This window comes from Mauremys reevesii, linkage group 12 (genome assembly GCF_016161935.1).
Source record: "Mauremys reevesii isolate NIE-2019 linkage group 12, ASM1616193v1, whole genome shotgun sequence".
In the NCBI taxonomy this organism is placed as follows: Eukaryota; Metazoa; Chordata; order Testudines; family Geoemydidae; genus Mauremys; species Mauremys reevesii.
In genome coordinates this window covers 44,627,313-44,643,969 of record NC_052634.1, presented here as the reverse complement: position 1 = coordinate 44,643,969, position 16,657 = coordinate 44,627,313, and the positions used below count along the sequence as shown (strand labels likewise).

At 54.2% G+C, this 16,657-nt stretch overlaps 3 non-coding genes and 1 pseudogene across 3 annotated transcripts; all 4 read left to right on the top strand.

The window, feature by feature from the left end:
- The window catches only part of LOC120375436, a 648,226-nt pseudogene that overhangs the window by 385,379 nt on the left and 246,190 nt on the right, over positions 1-16,657 (top strand).
- Positions 1,898-1,970, top strand: TRNAR-UCU. The gene has a single exon. It is a non-coding gene; the product is annotated as a tRNA-Arg (tRNA).
- TRNAR-UCG lies at positions 7,224-7,296 on the top strand. The gene has a single exon. It is a non-coding gene; the product is annotated as a tRNA-Arg (tRNA).
- Positions 12,379-12,460, top strand: TRNAS-AGA. The gene has a single exon. It is a non-coding gene; the product is annotated as a tRNA-Ser (tRNA).

Genomic DNA, 16,657 nt, shown 5'->3' with positions numbered 1-16,657 from the left:
CAGGGGCAGCTTGTTTTCTAGAAGCCCAGTGGTGCCTGCACCCAAGATGAGCAGGGTTTCCCTGGGGTAAAGCAATTTTGGGGGCCCCTTCCATTAAAAAAAAAGTGGCAATACTGTATTCTCACGGGGCCCCTGCAGGGCCTGAGGCAAATTGCCCCACTTGCCTCCCCTCTGGGTGGCCCTGAAGGTGAGTCTCTGATCTTGGGCTCTGCTGTAGGAAAACATAGAATGGGCTTCTGCCCCTAGTTGGCCCACCTGACCTTTAACAAGGAGAGATGGGAGCTGTCTTTCCCAACATGGCAGGGAGAGAGCAAGGCAGGGTGACCCTCAGGAATGGTGCCAGAGGGCTGCTGGGCAGTGACAGGCAGGGATTGGGGATGAAAACTCCTCTGTGCAGCTGAGCAAGGGCAGTACCAGGGAAGGGGCATCTGTAAAAGTGGCCCTGTGGAAGGTGGCAGGGATTTGGGGGCCCAGGAGGAGGTGCTTGATGTTCAGTGCCTTGGAGCAGCTGGACTTGGCCATGGTGAGTGTTCAGGAAATGCCCATTAATAACTCTAGGGTAGCTCAATAGGCAGAGGGTGATTGGAGGAAGGGCCTCCTGGCCAGGGAAGAATGATGGGGCTGGAGTCACATTCGTGGTGCTAGTACAGAAGGTGGTGGAGCTCCGACCAGGGAGGGCATTACTGGTGGCTTTGTGCTCTGTGGCACTGGTTACTGCTATATTAGTGTGTATGGTCCCCAGTTAAGGCATGAGAGAGAAGATCAAAGGCTCCCTTGCTCTGGACTGCATGATGTTTGTTGTTGTGGGGGGGGGGGGGTTAATTGTGTCAGCCGGCCTGAGCACCGCTGGTCCTGTTTTCCCAACCGTCAGAGGAAACATTTTTACAATGAGCACTACCTGGCGCAGGTCTGTAGTGAGGTCGGCTTAGAGGAGCTCACTCCAGCCACAGAGGGGGTTCACCTTTCTGCGGGGACAGACCAGGACTCGCATTGACCGGATTTATGCTTAGCTTTTGTGTCTTTAGCACATTGCTTCTCAGATTCTTTCTTGGCCTGACTTGTTACACTTTGACACTTAACAGGGCAGAGTTTGTGCACCTCCCTATTATCCTCACTAGGATCTGATTTCCAAATTTTGAGGAATGACTTTTTGCCTCTAACAGCCTCCAGTACTCGGCCGTTTACCTAGAGTGGCGTTCTGCTGGTCGTCCTATTGTCGTTTCTGATTTAGGGCAAACGTTTCATCTGAGCCTCTAACTGCGGTGGTTTTAAACGCTCTGCATGCTGCTTGCAGGCACCTAACACTTGTGACAGCAGCTCCTTTTAATTCCCATCCAACCAGCTGTATTTATGCCGATAGGTCGACTTTAGGTCTTTAACTTTGAGCGGTAGCTGAGAAGATGGTAAATCGGGCAGAAACCCATTCAACAAACCTCTTCATTTCCTTGTTATTTCCTGACTTCTTCATTCATCCCCTTTTCCTTATTTCCTGGATGAGGTGGCGGCCTGCCAGGGAGCTCCCCGGCACCTCTGGCTGCCTGGGCTGAAGGCAAGAGGCAGGCCTGGGCGTGGTGAGGGCCTCCTGTCCCGGCCTGAGGCCGCACTGCTTCCTGGTCCCCTTTTCCCACCCACACCAGCAGGCGGCTGCTGTGGGAGAACACGAGGGAGGCTCACGGGATGCTAGGCAGCGCTGTGTGTGTGGCTGTCAGGGGAAAGAGCCTTCTTCTCTAAAGATGGCTGGCAGAAAGGTGGGGCTCAGCTCTGTAAGCGACCTCCCCAGTACCCTCGCTGCCAGGGGATGCAGACATTTCTGTAAGGTGCAGAAAGAGGGTATTTGGCGTCCAAGTTAATATGAGAAATATGCATTTAGGAGATGGAATTTCCATTCTTTCATAGGGCCCCAGTGGCCTAATGGACAAGGCAATGGCTTTCTAAGTCAGAGATTGTGGGTTCAAGTCCCATCTGGGGTGAAAAACTGCCTCTATATCACAAGGAAACCTTAGCCTTATTTTCACCAAGAAAGCTGGGAGATGTTTGAACCCAAAATACTGGATCTTGGGAAAAATCCCCCAGAAATGGCATCTTGACAAATGCTTTCTAACCCCTCAGTAGCAAGCAATTAATGCTAGTGTTTGTCTGAGACTAGAGGGAAGGGGAGTGTTTACTCCCACACCTCAGTGAGTGAAACAGACGGAAAGAGCAAGGCTGTCCTGAAAGAGAATGGATCTGTCTGGAGACAAAGCAGAACCTGAGAATGAGCAACAGTGTGAAAAGAAGAGGTTCAAATGGGTGTTAGATGTTAGTTAGTGTTAGAGGGTTTATCCCTTCACCCTCCCATTACGGGGTCCTTCTTGCATACACACAGAGCAGCAATATCCAAAGTCCCAAGGTGCAAACAATGAGATGTTTATTGGATTGAACTTCCAGCAAGCAATGATTCCAGTTTCCTTCCTCAGTGTCCCCATCCCAGCCCTGACGCCACAGACCCTTGCCTGTGTCCCTGTTCCCATTCTCCTCCTTGGCAAAACATAGGACATATGGTGACACATTTCCTGATAGGGCCAGGCCTCAAGGTGGAAGGTGCTGATATTCCATTTGTCCCACTGCCCCGTGTGTAGTACAGCAACCTGCACCTTCTCTCGTATGGATGTGCCACACCTGTTCCAATTAGCGTTCCAGACTTCCCACTATAGTGGGCCCAGGAAGGTTGGGTCCAGGTTGTCTAGTACAGGGGGGAGGGGCTTACTCCATTACTTCTAGGTTATTTCCATAGGCAACGTATCACAAGTATACTTAGCAATACACCAGCCGCTGTAATAATCCACAGCAACACCGAGAGACCTGACCACTGGTCCAACATCCTGGCTACCACCGAAACACCTCCTCTCCTCCTTCGACGGGGTCAAGCTCTTAACATGTCCAGTTGCTGGCAGCTGCAATACGCTGCCGCTGCAGGTTTTCTGAACTGCACAATTTTCCAGTTTGGGAATGTCCGAGAACAATTCTAAGGGAAAAGTGAACGCAGAGCAGTGACACTGGAGGTGCCCAGACCTCCAACGGGGGCGGCGTGGAAATTAATAATGGGAAGATCATTTGCGAAATTAGTCGTCACTGACAAGATTTGTGTCTTCTTATTTCATGTTATGGTGTTATTTAGCAGAATCAGGACATATTTTTACTATGTTAATTAAACACTTAATTTTATTTAACTAAGCCAAAAACTTAGTGTCACTTATTTTTTTCTCTGTCCTAGCAAGAACTAAATGAATTTTGTGACTTTCTGGAAAGTGCAGCGAGATTAAATGTGGGGAATTCAGTCTCTGTGTTTGTGAGCTGATGTTTTCCTCTCACAGGTCAGTGCCTGCATTGAAATACCAAGAGGGATCTAAGGGCTGGTGTACGCTGGGCACAGGGGTGTTTGCAGAAGGGGCGGGGCCTCAGGTGGAAGGGGCGGGGCAGGGCGTTAGTCTCCCCCAGCTGGCGGTTCTCGCCCTGCCCATGGTGTTGCAATGACAGAGGCTGCCCAGGCTGCACTTGTAGTGAGGTTCCCCCACTACGTGGCCGCGCAGACGCTGCAGGAGACAGGCAGGTGGCAGCAGGGGAAGTGGCGACACAGGAGCTCTCAGCAGCAGGGTGAAGGACAATGCCGTAGAGCGACAGCGACGCAGAGTGAACAGGGCAAACCGAGAGCCAGTTGAGGGAGTGTCGGCAGCAGAAGCGGAGGTTTCTTGATGCCTTCCTCCCTCCCCACCCCGGGGCTTTGCTGCCCAAGGGGAGTGGGGGTTGGGGGAAGGAGAGCGGAGGGGTCTGTTAAAGGAACATTGGATTGGCCTGTCACACCGCAAGGTGAGAAACTGAGGCACAGCACTGCCCAGCGTACTCTGGGGTGGGGTGTTTGCTGATGAGCGTAGATTTGAATGTGGTTGTGGGGTTTTCCCAAACTCAGGCTTAATTCTCTTTCCCTTTTAATAGAAGTTCTCATTGGCTCTCCACCCACGCAGAGCTGGGGAGTGGGGGCCTGTTGCCTTTTCCCCAGGCAGAAGGGTGACACCTGCCTGGCGAGTGAGGGTCGGTTTGGGTGACCCCCACTCAGGGCAGGCTGAGGGCAGGTCCCTGCCCTTTACTCAGCCCAGGGGGAGTTTTTTGCACTAACATCCCAAGTGTGCAAGTCCGTCCCCGCAGAGCAGCCCCATAGGGTGACCTTGAAGCAACCCTGGAAAACGGGACGGGGGTGGGGGGTAATAGGCTCCTATATAAGAAAAAGTCCAGCCAAACCGGCCTGTCCCTTTAAACATGGGACATCTGGTCACCCTGGAGCAGCCCCGCACTCCTGCTCCCCGGCTGGTGCGTTTTAACGCGGGGGCTGAAGCCGACGCGAGAAAGGGAAGTGAGCGAGCTCGGGGCTCTCCGGCGCCACCTGCTGGTAGCAGAGGGCAATGACTGAGCGACGTCCTGGCTAATTTAAATATCACCTGGTTCTCTGCAGGGTGGCTCCACGGCAGAGCTGGGGCGTGGCCTGAGTGTGGCAGCACCTTATTTGCATAAATTAAAAGCAGCAGTTTTGGGCCATTGGGGTAAAATATGAGTAAGTTTTGGGGTTGGGCCCCACATGTTTAGTGCAGGCTGTGGGGAGCCGGGCTGAGCAGAGCCTGCCCCGACGGGGAGTGTGGTCACCCTGAGCTGGGAGCGTGTGGCCAGACATGGGGAAGGGGCTGCGGGGGCCGAAAAGGGGTAGGGGCAGATGTGGATTTAAGTGTTTCCCCTTTTTTGGGTGTCTGGGTGGGTGTCTCGGTACCTAATGAAGAGCAGTGGTGGGGGAGGGGAATTGAGACTCTGCTTTGGGGGTTGCTGTGGGGCCTGACACGAGCCCTGGCTGGTGCTGTGGGGCATAGGACAGGTGGGGGCGGGGCTGCCCGGGTCCTTGAGATCAGGGCGGTTCCTGGTTGGCTGGTGCCCGCCTGCCTAGTGTTTTTTGACAGCTGATCTCCCATTGGCCCTCGGGCGGGGCGGGTCTCTGAAAGCTGGTCTCCCATTGGGCCCTCCCCACCTGACGTTTCTGACAGGCTCAGCTCCCATTGGTGACGTTGTCTGACAGCGATGCGGGGCGGAGCCGCCAGGGCCTTGTGCGCTCAGAGCTCAGCGCCGCCCGCGAGAAGCGGCGCGAGGCCGCGCGGGCGGGTCCCGCTGCCGGGCGGAGGGACCGAGACCGCAGCCGCGGCGCCGCCTCCCGCCTGGCGAAGCCGCAGCGCCGGGGTCACAGGGCGCGAGGCGCTTCCGCGCGCGGCTGGTTCCTGCCGGTCGCGGGGTGACGGGTCCTGCCCGGGGCGGCCGCGGGGTCCCGATGGCAGCGGGGGGCTCTGGCGTCCGCCCGCCCGCGGCGGCTGGGAGCTGCGGGGCCACCTGCACTGGCCGGGGCTGCGGCTCCTCCTCACCCCCCCCCCGCCCGGTGACTGGGAGCTCCGGGCTCGGCCTGCGGTGTCTGAGCGCCGGGGGCTCCTCTCCTGCCCGGGGCGGCCGGGAGCGCCCGGGGCTGCGGCTTCTCCTCACCCCCCGGTGACTGGGAGCTCCGGGCTCCGGTGTCTGAGCGCCGGGGCTCCTCTCCTGCCCAGGGCGGCCGGGGGTCCTGGGGCTGCGGCTCCTCCTCACCCCGGTGACTGGGAGCTCCGGGCTCTGCCTGAGGTGTCTGAGCGCCGGGGCTCCTCTCCTGCCCGGGCGGCCCGGAGCTCCCGGGCTGCGGCTTCTCCTCACCCCACCCCGGTGACGGGAGCTCCGGGCTCTGCCTGCGGTGTCTGAGCGCCGGGGGCTCCTCTCCTGCCCGGGGCGGCCGGGAGCTCCCGGGGCTGCGGCGCTGCAGGGTCTGTGAGCAATGACGTGGGGCTGCGGGGTCCTCCCGCCATCAAGGCCTGTTGGGAAATCCTGGGTCCATCCGCAGCGGCTGGGAGCTCTGGGGTCCGCTCGTAGGAGCTGCAGGGTCCATACGCAGTGGGGTGGGGCTGTGGGGGCTCCCCGGCCACCCATGGCTGCTGGGAGCCCCAGGGTCTGCCTGTGGGAGCTGTGGGGAGATGAGGGGTTTGGGGTGGAGGAGGGGGCTCCAGGCTGCAGGGTGGGGCCGAGGATTCGCAGTGCAGGAGGGCTGTGTGGGCTGAGGCAGGGGGTGGGGGCCCCGCGGGGGTGTTGGCGGGGGGGTGGGGGCAGGGATGATGGGTTCCAGGTGTGGGAGGAAGCTCTGGGCTGGGGCAGGAGGTTGAAGTGCAGAGGGGTGAGGGCTCTGGGGTGCAAGAGGGGGCTCTGGGTTTGGGGGGGTTCAGGGCTGGGGCAGGGGGTTGGGGTGCAGACTTACCTGGCGGCTCCTGGTCAGCGGCGCAGCAGGGGACCTACTGGCCACTTCCAGGGTGCAGTGCGGTGCCCTAGGACACGTGGGACCAGCCTGCCTGAGCCCCGCAGCAACGCTGACCGGACTGTATAACCTGGTCACCCCACTGGGAGCTCCAGGGTCCCCCTGTCACATGTGGTTGCTGGGAGCTCTTGGATCCACCCACAGCAGCTGGGAGCTGTGGGGTCCATCCGTGGTGGCATGGGCCTGTGGGAGCCCCTTCCGACACTGGTGGCTGATAGCTGTGGGGCCCCCACCGGCCGACAGCTCCAGTCTTGCTGCCCCAGGGCTGAGGTGGAAAATGTCACTGAGATCTCTGAAAGTCACAGATTCTGTGACCCTCTTTTATAATCTTAGCCTTAATAGTTGTTGACTGTCTCTCTCAATCTCTAGGTCTGCTCTAGCGCAGATGGGACAGGGAAGACAGAAGCTCACCCCCCAGCACAGGTTTGGGCAGCAATGGCTCTTGAGCTATTTGCTGTGCATGCAGAGGACTTGTCCAGGCCGGTGGAGCAGCTCAGCCAGATGAGGAGCTGGAAGAAGGAGACCTGAGCAGCCTGGAGATCCCTCTTTTTCTCCACAGCCACTGCCTGTCAGCAGGATTCCTCCTCCTCCTCCTCAGTGAGACCAAATCTAAGCACCTAGATAGCTGGGCTGTCCGCTGCACCCCAGTCCCTCATGCCTGAGCCTCCCTGCCAAAGTCCTGCACCTGGCTCAAGAGAATTGTCTCACATCTTGCTGGGAACTCGACTTCTTGTGCCCAGAGAGTCTCGGCCCCATTCAGTAGAGGACCTGAGAAACACAGTGTCTGCCTTTTCCAAATAAGTGCTTGGAAAGGTTTTGTTCTTGTGACCACGTGGCCTAATGGATAAGGCATCTGACTTCGGATCAGGCGATTGAGGGTTCAAGTCCCTTCGTGGTTGTGCAATTTTACCTTTGTGCTGAACGTCCTGCTCCCTTCAGGGCTGGAACCTCTTCTTGGCAGCTCAGGCCAATGCTCTGGCTTCAGCTAGAGCCCCAGGAAGGAGTTGGGGGTTGGGTGTCACAAAGGCTGGGGCATGAGCCCCAGGTGCTTCCAGTCTCTCCTTTGCCCTTCCTGACTTGCCAAAGAAAATGGGCGTCTGCCGGGCTAGAGTGTGGAGCAGTTTCCCTCTTCCAAGTGTGCGCCTGTCCCTGTGCTGGAGGGTACTTGCTACATAGCACCTTGGGAGCCTGGGTGTGTCTCTGCTTCTCGCCAGCTGGGGAAAAGCCTCTTGGGGTAAAATCTCCTGCCCCACTGCCAAAGTGAGCACCTGGAGTGGGAACGGTAAGAGGCCCCACCAGGGGGGCTGGCCCTGCTTTCCTCCCATCTTCTGATGTTGGCCACAAAGCATCAGCAGCTGGCTGTGGGTGGTTTTCAGTGGGGGTTCGGCATGCCAGGGAGCAGCCTGGCTGGGTGTCTCTGTGGCTGTCTGCTGGCCACGCATAGGCATGGTTCTCCTCTCCTCTTGCCCTGCCCTTGGTTGCTCTGTGGCTTTTAAGCCTTCCCTTGGAGCTGTCAGCACCAGCCGCCTCTATCCTAGGTGCCCAGAGGAGGAGAGGTGTGCTGGGCTCCAGCCTGGGACTCTGCCTCCCTCCTGCCTTTCCCTGACTATGAAACCTGGCCCTGACACTCCTTTCTTCAAGCGCCATGTGGGCAAGAGGAAAAGTTTGGTAGAAAGCACAAGGGCCAAACTTGTGGGCATCAGAAATCCCAAACACCCAGTCAAACCATAGCCACTTCTAGACCCCATTCCAACCAAAGACCTGGCTCCAGTGGGTATGAGTCACTCAGTACAAGGTAAACAACTTATTCTTATACAGCTGGAGATAGGAAAGCACTTGGATCTCCAGGGATTTACCACAAGGTCCCACTGAGATTTGAACTCAGATTTCAGCATGCCAACCCTTACACCATGGGACCAGCTTGTGGTAGTTTCTCTGAATATTGGTGACCCTATCATAGAATACCAGGGTTGGAAGGGACCTCAGGAGGTATCTAGTCCAACCACCTGCTCAAAGCAGGGCCAATCCGCAGACATATTTTTATCCCAGATCCTAAATGGCCCTCTCAAGGACTGAGCTCACACACCTGGGTTTAGCCAGCCAATACTCAAACCACTGAGCTCTCCCTCCCTCACAGGCCCAGCTTGTGTAAGGGACTGTTGGCCCTTTACTAAAACTGAGTGGGGTTTTTTGGTTGGCTAGTTCCCAGTCCCAATAGAAGGGGGAAGGGTCAATGGGAAATCAGGACCCTGAGACTGACAGGCCCCTCGGACAATGGTCACCAACTGGTAGGGAACAAGTGAGAATTTGTTAATGAGTAAAATTCCTGGTGAAAATTGGCAAAGCTGTGGAGAGTTTGAAAAGTTCCAGTGAATTTACACATGAAGATACAAACAGAGAGACAAATAGAGAGAAAGAGAACATCACAGACTGCACAGGCCCACACAGACATAAACAAAAACCAAACCCACACAGTACACAGAGCCATAGACACATAAGGAAAGCCACACAAAACATAGAACAAATCCACACCCAAAAATTACAGCAAAAGCCCACAACAGGAAAGCACAAAAACCACATACCAAAAGAATACTTAGCAAAAAACAACCTGCATGCAAAAGTCATACACATACACACACACACACAAAACTATATGGCATCCACAAAAATCACACAGGACCCACATGCACATCAACACGACAGACAACAAAACCCCAACATACAGAAAGCCAGGCAGGGTTTGAGTCTCACAGCGAAGAGGGTGAGCACACAGGTGGTTTGGGGAGCAAAGACTGAGGGGGAGTCGGGGGCAGTGCTCTGGGCTCTGCCTGACTCCTCATGACACAGGCGGCTGGTGGAGAGCAGAGCCTGGTAGATCTGTGGAATCTGCCCTGCTCTCTGTAAAGCAAGGGGACCTCGGTGTCTTCTGAGCTGCAACTGTATTTTCTGCAGGGCAAAATGATTGGCAGAAGCCATTTGCTTAAAGGAAAGTAGTGCTCCAAGTGAGGTTTGAACTCACAACCTCAACATGACTTGACTCAGCACTGCTCTGGGAGTACTAGGCACTAACCCATTGCACAATTGGACTCTGCTTTCAGGAGCGTGTCGCCATGTTTCATGGAGGGATTAGCGGAGGGGGGGGTGTTGCATTAGCTAAAACAAATCCATATTAAAGGCTGCAGGATGGCAGCAGCAGAGGTGGGGAGCCTCCTTCCATGTGCTAGAGCTGGTTCCCCTTCCATTGCTCAGGGGAAGGTTGGTGCTTTGAGCCCACCCGGTGCTGGAACGTCCCATGGGTGAGATTAATGGGACTCTTGGGAAGGGAGGGGAAGTATTTTCTATCCCTGCCTAGCTCCATTGGTCTCCTGTGGCCCTTTCGGCTCTCTGCTCCCCTGTTGGGGAGATGCAGAGACAAGCCCCATCTGGGTGAGTCACCGAGACTGTGTCCCATGGCGTGTGGGGAGAGGGGAGGGTGGGATGGGGCTCAAGGGGAGAAGGTTGTGTGTGACAGTGTGTGGGGAGGGGAGGTGTGCTCCTTAGGATAGAAATAATGGAAAACACAGGGGCAGTTGCAGTGAAGCCCCGTGTCTGAGTGTTATGACCCTGTGTGGTGCTGCCGTTCACCTTCCTCCTATGGTCTCAGCTTTCACTGAATCCAGCATTTTTCACCTGTCCTCACCACAGAGGTGTCCCACATGCCTCAGCTACCGAGTGTCCCTCTTAGAGACGCCGAGGACTGGAACTGATTTCAGCTGCTGGACAGCTCTGCTAGGTCTTTATTCATTTGCACAGGAAAATGCTGAGTGTTTAAATTCATTTCAAGCCCCCTGCCCCCCTTCAGCGAACTCCTGAACATACTGGAGATGGGTCTGGAAATCGATTTTCATTCAAAAAAGTTTTTAAAGGGAATCACTTGGATTAGATCCCACTACTCTGCAGGGAAACATTCACCCACCGATGTATACGCTACACAGAGAGTGTCGTGTACAGCCAAGAGCAGAAACAGTTTTTAACCTGGGGGTTAGTAAACTTTATCTCTGTACAAACACCACAGTTTACAAACTCCCCACCCCCACTCTGTGTCACCAGAGCACAACAACAACTCTCCTTGGAGCACACACAGCTCCCCAGCTTCCTGCCCGTCAGTCTCTCCAGCATTGCTCCAATCCCTTAAAGCAGGGTCTCAACCTCAATTTACCTTAGGGCCGGTGCCAGTCCTCCAGTCCTCCCAGTGGGCCAATAATGTCACTCATACTGCCCAGAACCTGCCCCCAAAACTCTGCCCCTCACCTGCCTAAGGCTCTGGGAGGGAGTTTGGGTGGGGGGAGGAGGTCTAGGGTGCAGGCCCTGGGTTGGGGCTGAGGATTGGGGTGCAGGAGGGGTGCAGGGTCTGAGAGGGAGTTGGGGCAGGAGTGTGTGGAAGGGATGCAGGCTCTGGGAGGAGTTTGGGGCTGGGAGTGAGTATATGAGGAGGGGGTGGGGGTGCAGGCTCAGGAAGGGGTCAGGAGTGTGGTGCTTACCTGGGGCTCCAAGGCAGGGCAGGCTGGGGGGCCTCCGTGTGCTGCTGCCCCCAGGCATCACCCCCGCAGCGTCTCATTGGCTGCAGGGGCTCGGGGTGGGGGCAGCGCACGGAGGCACCGACCCACCCTGCCCTGCCATGGGGAGGGGCCGGCAGCCACTGGAGCGAGCAGGCAGACGCTGCTCAGCTCCACTGCACTGACGAGGACCCTGGGGGGGTGCGGCGCCTGGGGGCAGCAGGTGGGGCCAAGGGAGTGACCTGGTCCCAAAACTGCTGGAGCCCCATGGGCGAGACCTGGGAACCAGGACTGCCAGCCAGACAAACACCTTTAAGAGGAGGCGTCCCTCTCCCTGTCAAAAACTGATCTTCCTCCTTCAGTTCAGTGACAGCCTGAATTGTTCCTTATCCCGCCAGAGCCAGAGGACTGAAAGCAGCAACATCAAACCCCTGTGTAGCTCGCAGGAATGGACATAAACACTCCCTGGTATCTGAGGAGATGTTCAGCTTTGCCCTAGGTCAACTACAAGGCTAAAGGGAAAGGAGGTGGCGCCAGGTATAAAGAGTGAAACACGACACATCATAGTTATGCCCATGGTGGCTGCAAAATCTTTTTAGGTACTTCTTCGTAGCAGCAGTGTATTGTTTTCTCTGGAGTCTAGGCCTTGACTATACCTTGGCCAAGAAATTTGTACCCTGATAAAATAATCGACTGCCCCTGGTGAAGGCAATGGACTTGACACCCACTGGGGTGTCCCTACACAGGTACAAATACTAACAACAATGGCTGCCATAGATTTTAATTGGGGCAATAAATTGAAACAACCTCCTGTTAAATCATTTCTCAGCCCGAGTCCTTCACCCACATTCCCTAGAGCATTGTGGATGTTTCATTTCCGACCTCAGTTTCACACAGAGACAAAATTTCATTTGCACAGATCCATGAACAGCAAAATCTTCCTATGTCTCTGGTCTGAGCCAGGGCATTTGATTCCAGTGAACCCTTCTCTCCTGCAATGGCGATGGTCAGACAGAGGGGACGTGGCACCTGCATCCCTGCCAGGGAGATATTGGCTCGGCTCTTTCTTTCTGCTGCTGTTGTTAGTCCATGAAACACCAAGGGTGGAATGCAAGGCTGAGTTCACGCGCCAGCCCTCAGTGCCCCAGAGAAATCCTGCCCCCTGCTATTGGAACGATGTGCTGGAGATTTGACTAGGAAAGGGACTGTCTGAATTGTCAGAGTGGGGAATGAACAACAATCTACAGCAATGTCGTTCACACAAACACACTCTCATCCTGCTCCAACCGGAAGGGAAATGGGCAGGAATTCTCGCTGTTCAGCCAAGGACACACTTACACTAATGCAGCCGTGAGTGTGCTGGGGAAGCTGGTCTGAGCAAACAATTTGAAGTGACAATTCAGTGAGAACAGAATCATCATGCAGTAAAACGGCTTTATATGTTAAGTAGTTGTGGCCGAGTGGTTAAGGCGATGGACTAGAAATCCATTGGGGTCTCCCTGCACAGGTTTGAATCCTGCCAACTACGCAAGCACTGCACTGTTGTTGTCGCTATTAGTAGCTGAGCATCCACAGTGCAAACTGGAGCCAAATCTAATTTCACTCTGTCTATACTTAAAATGCTGCTGTGGAACTGCTATAGCACTTTGGAGTAGACAGTGACTGGAGGGGTTTTCCCATCCCTGTAATAACTACATGGACAGAACAATTCTTCCTTTCCTTCAGCACTATCTAACCAGGGCTTAGGTCACCTGAACTCTATAGGTTTGGGGAGGGGTCACACCCTGAGAAATGTTGCTCTGCCAGTGAAGTGGCCAGGGAGGTTGAAGTGTTCTCCTACAGGTTTTTGTATATTGCCATTCCTAATATCTGATTTGTGTCCATTTATCCTTTTCCGTAGAGACTGTCCAAAGGATAAGGATAAATGGACGCAAATCAGATATTCAACCTCCCTGGCCACACAATAGCAGATCTTAAGGTGGCCATCCTGCAGCAAAAAAACTTCAGGACCAGACTTCAAAGAGAAACTGCTGAGCTTCAGTTAATCTGCAAATTTGACACCATCAGCTCAGGATTAAACAAAGACTGTGAATGGCTTGCCAACTACAGAACCAGTTTCTCCTCCCTTGGTGTTCACACCTCAACTTCTAGAACAGGGCCTCATCCTCCCTGATTGATCTAACCTCGTTATCTCTAGCTTGCTTCTTGTTTGCATATATATACCTGCCCCTGGAAATTTCCACTACTTGCATCCGAAGAAGTGGGTATTCACCCACGAAAGCTCATGCTGCAAAACGTCTGTTAGTCTATAAGGTGCCACAGGATTCTTTGCTGCTTTTATAGTTCCCGCAGTCTCCCCCGCCCATTGGAATTCTGGGTTGAGATCCCAATGCTGACGGGGCTAAAACAGTGTCGTGGGTGATTCTGGGTAAATGTCGTCACTCAATCCTCCCTCCGTGAAAGCAACGGCAGACAATCATTTCGCGCCCTTTTCCCTGGATTGCCCGGGCAGACGCCATAGCACGGCAACCATGGAGTCCATTCAACCTTTTTACACCGTCACTGCATGTCTACTGGATGGTGCTGACAGATGCGGTACTGCAGCGCTACACAGCAGCATTCCCTTCCCTTCTGCAAGTTAGTAAAGATGGTTACCAGCCATATTGTACTGTCTGCTGCTTTGCAAGTTGACAGTGACAGTTACACTGTACCATCTACTGCTGTCATGGGTGCTCCTGGCTGGCCTTGGTGAGGTTGGCCGGGGGCCCATGGACAAAAATGGAAATGACTCCCCAGGTTATTCCCTTCTTTACGTTTTGTCTAAAGGGAGAGTCAGTCCTGTCTAGACTATCAGGAAAGCCTACTAAAGAACCAGAGAGGCAAACGGCCGCTCCAGGTCAGAGCCCCAGACATCCCACAGAAATGATGAGCTGCATGCTATTCTAGGGGGTGCCCCTGAAACAACCCCACCCATTGCTTCCCTCCTCCCCCACCCCTCCTGGGCTACCATGGCCGTTATCCTCCCATTTGTGTGATGAAGTAATAAAGAATGCAGGAATTTGAAACAACACTGACTTTATTGCCTCTGCAAGTAGAGCTTAAAGGGGGGAGGGGAGGGCAGCCTCCAGCTGCTATGATATTCCAGGCAGGACTGAATCTCCATTAGACAAAGCTTAAAGAAGAGAATGACCTGGGAGTCATTCCCATTTTTGCCCAGGCGCCCCAGGGCAACCTCACCAAGGCCAGCCAGGAGCACTCACGGGACAACAATGACGGATATCAGTCCTACTGTACCGTCTGCCGTCCGCAAGGGAAGGAAAGGCGATGCTGCTGTGTAGCACTGCAGCACCACATCTGCCAGCAGCATCCAGTAGACATACTGTGACATTGAAAAAAGGCGAGAAACAATTTTTTTCCATTTGCTTTCATGGGGGCCGGGGGGACGACATATACCCTGAACCACCCGCGACAATGTTTGTGACCCTTCAGGCTTTGGGAACTCAGCCAAGAATTCAAATGGTTTTCGGAGAGTGCAGGAACTGTGGGATAGCTACAGTCATCAGTTGCCCCTCCCTCCGCGAGGGTCCATTTCATTCTTTGGCTTTCTGGTATGCTTGTCTCAGCTCCTTAAGTTTCACGCAGCACTGTGTTGAGTCCCCGTTGTGGCCTCTGTCTATCATGGCCTTGGAGATGTTTGCAAATGTTTTGGCATTTTGTCTTTTGGAACGGAGTTCTGATAGAAATGATTCATCTGCCCATGGAGAGATCAGCTTCAGTATCTCCCGTATGGTCCATGCTGGAGCTCTTTTTGGATTCTGGGACTACATGGTCACCCGTTCTGATCGGCACTCCATGCTGGGAAAACAGGAAATGAAATTCAAAAGTTTGCAGGGCTTTTCCTGTCAACCTGGCCAGTGCATCTGAGTTCAGATTACTGTCCAGAGCAGTCACAATGGTGCACTGTGGCATAGCGCCCGGAGGCCAATACCATCGAATTGCAGCCACACTAACCCTAATCTGAAATAGCAATACCGATTTCAGCGCTACTCCCCTCGTCGGGGAGGAGTATAGATACTGGTATTAAGAGCCCTTTATATCGCTATAAAGGGCTTCGTTGTGTGGACGGGTGCAGGGTTAATGCGATTTAACGCTGCTAAATTTGATATAAACTTGTAGTGTTGACCAGGCCAGAGAGAGCAGCAGGTTTCCCCTATTGTTTCCCGCTCTTGTTTTCTTGACTAGTTTCTCCTCTGCACCAACTTGCTCTATTCCTTTGTGGCTAGCTCAGTTGGCAGAGTATCAGACTTTTAATCTAAGGGTCCAGGGTTCAAGTCCCTGGCCAGATAATAAACTACTCCCCGAGACCTTAACCTGCCTTTCTCACATCCTCTTTGATGTTACTTTTTCTCTTCAGGATTTTCCCTTTCCTCAGAAGGGCCTTTTTGTGTGTGGGTTTGAAGGGGCAACTTCCTGACAGCCCCTCTGTCCTTGCAGCTTGGAGGAATAAAGGCCTCTGGGCATAGAGCATGTTCCTTCCCTGCACACACACACACACACACACACACATACAAACACACAGAATATCCCTAAGGAATTAGAATCACCTGCTGCCTTCCCCTGTCCTGCTGGATCCCCAAATGTAGATGCTCTTCAGCCTAAACCCATGTCCCCTCTTTTCTCAGTGCCCCTCAGTCCCAACCCTCAGTCCCCCCTGTGCTCACTGCTCCTCACTCCCAACCAGAGCCTGCTCCTCTTCACCCTTCTCCTCTGTCCCAACCCACAGCCCCCTCCTATTCCCAGTGCCCCTCAATCCCAACCCACAGCCCCCTCCTATTCCCAGTGCCCCTCAATCCCAACCCACAGACCCCCCTCCTCACGTTGCTTCTCAATCCCAACCCACAGCTCCCTCCTTCCCTCCAGCAGCAGGTGCTTCAGACCCCCTCAGGAAGATTTTCTTGCAAGGTTTCGTGTATGAGTCTGCATGTGGATTTTACAGTGTGTTGGAAATAGGTTGGGTTGTTTGCTGAAATGATCACTTGTGGCTGGTGTTGGATTCCCAGTCTCCTTGTTACAGGGGCAGGAGAAATAAAGGGTTGTTATCCTTGTTGTGTGAACCGAGGGCAGCACAACTGTGCTTGGCAGACCCCGATTGAGGGACTCACCCTCAGTTCAATAGCACTTGCTAGGCAGGGGACAGGGGTTCCAAAGCTGAGTGGGTTGGGGCTATGTCCACACTGCAATGAAACACTCATGGCTGTCCTGTGCCAGTGCAGGCTCCCAGGCTAGGGCTGTGGGGTGGTAAATTTGCACTGTAGACATCTCAGCTCAAGCTCAATATTGGGCTCTGGGAGCCCTCAAGGTTGGGAGGGAGTTTAGCAAGCAAAAAAGATAAACTGGCAGTGGAGTATTACCCTGGACTTGACAGCATTTCTCCATTGGTCTGTCTGCTTTGGGGCAGGGACAATAACACATCCTGCTGCATTTGTTATTTCAAAGGGCGGTTTAGGATTTTCATTCTCACACACGGTGCACAAAGCAGGACTCAACCCTCAGTGCAAACTAAATGAGCTGCCCACAGGTTCTGGCAGCCACAATGAGCATTTAGTGTGAGAGCCCAGACCTGCCCCTGTCCCAGAGGGAGGGGGGTCATCTGTGACAGGCTGGACCACTGACCTATCAGCTCTTAACTCTGAGTAATTCCATTATCAGTGCCTGTGAGTGTAAT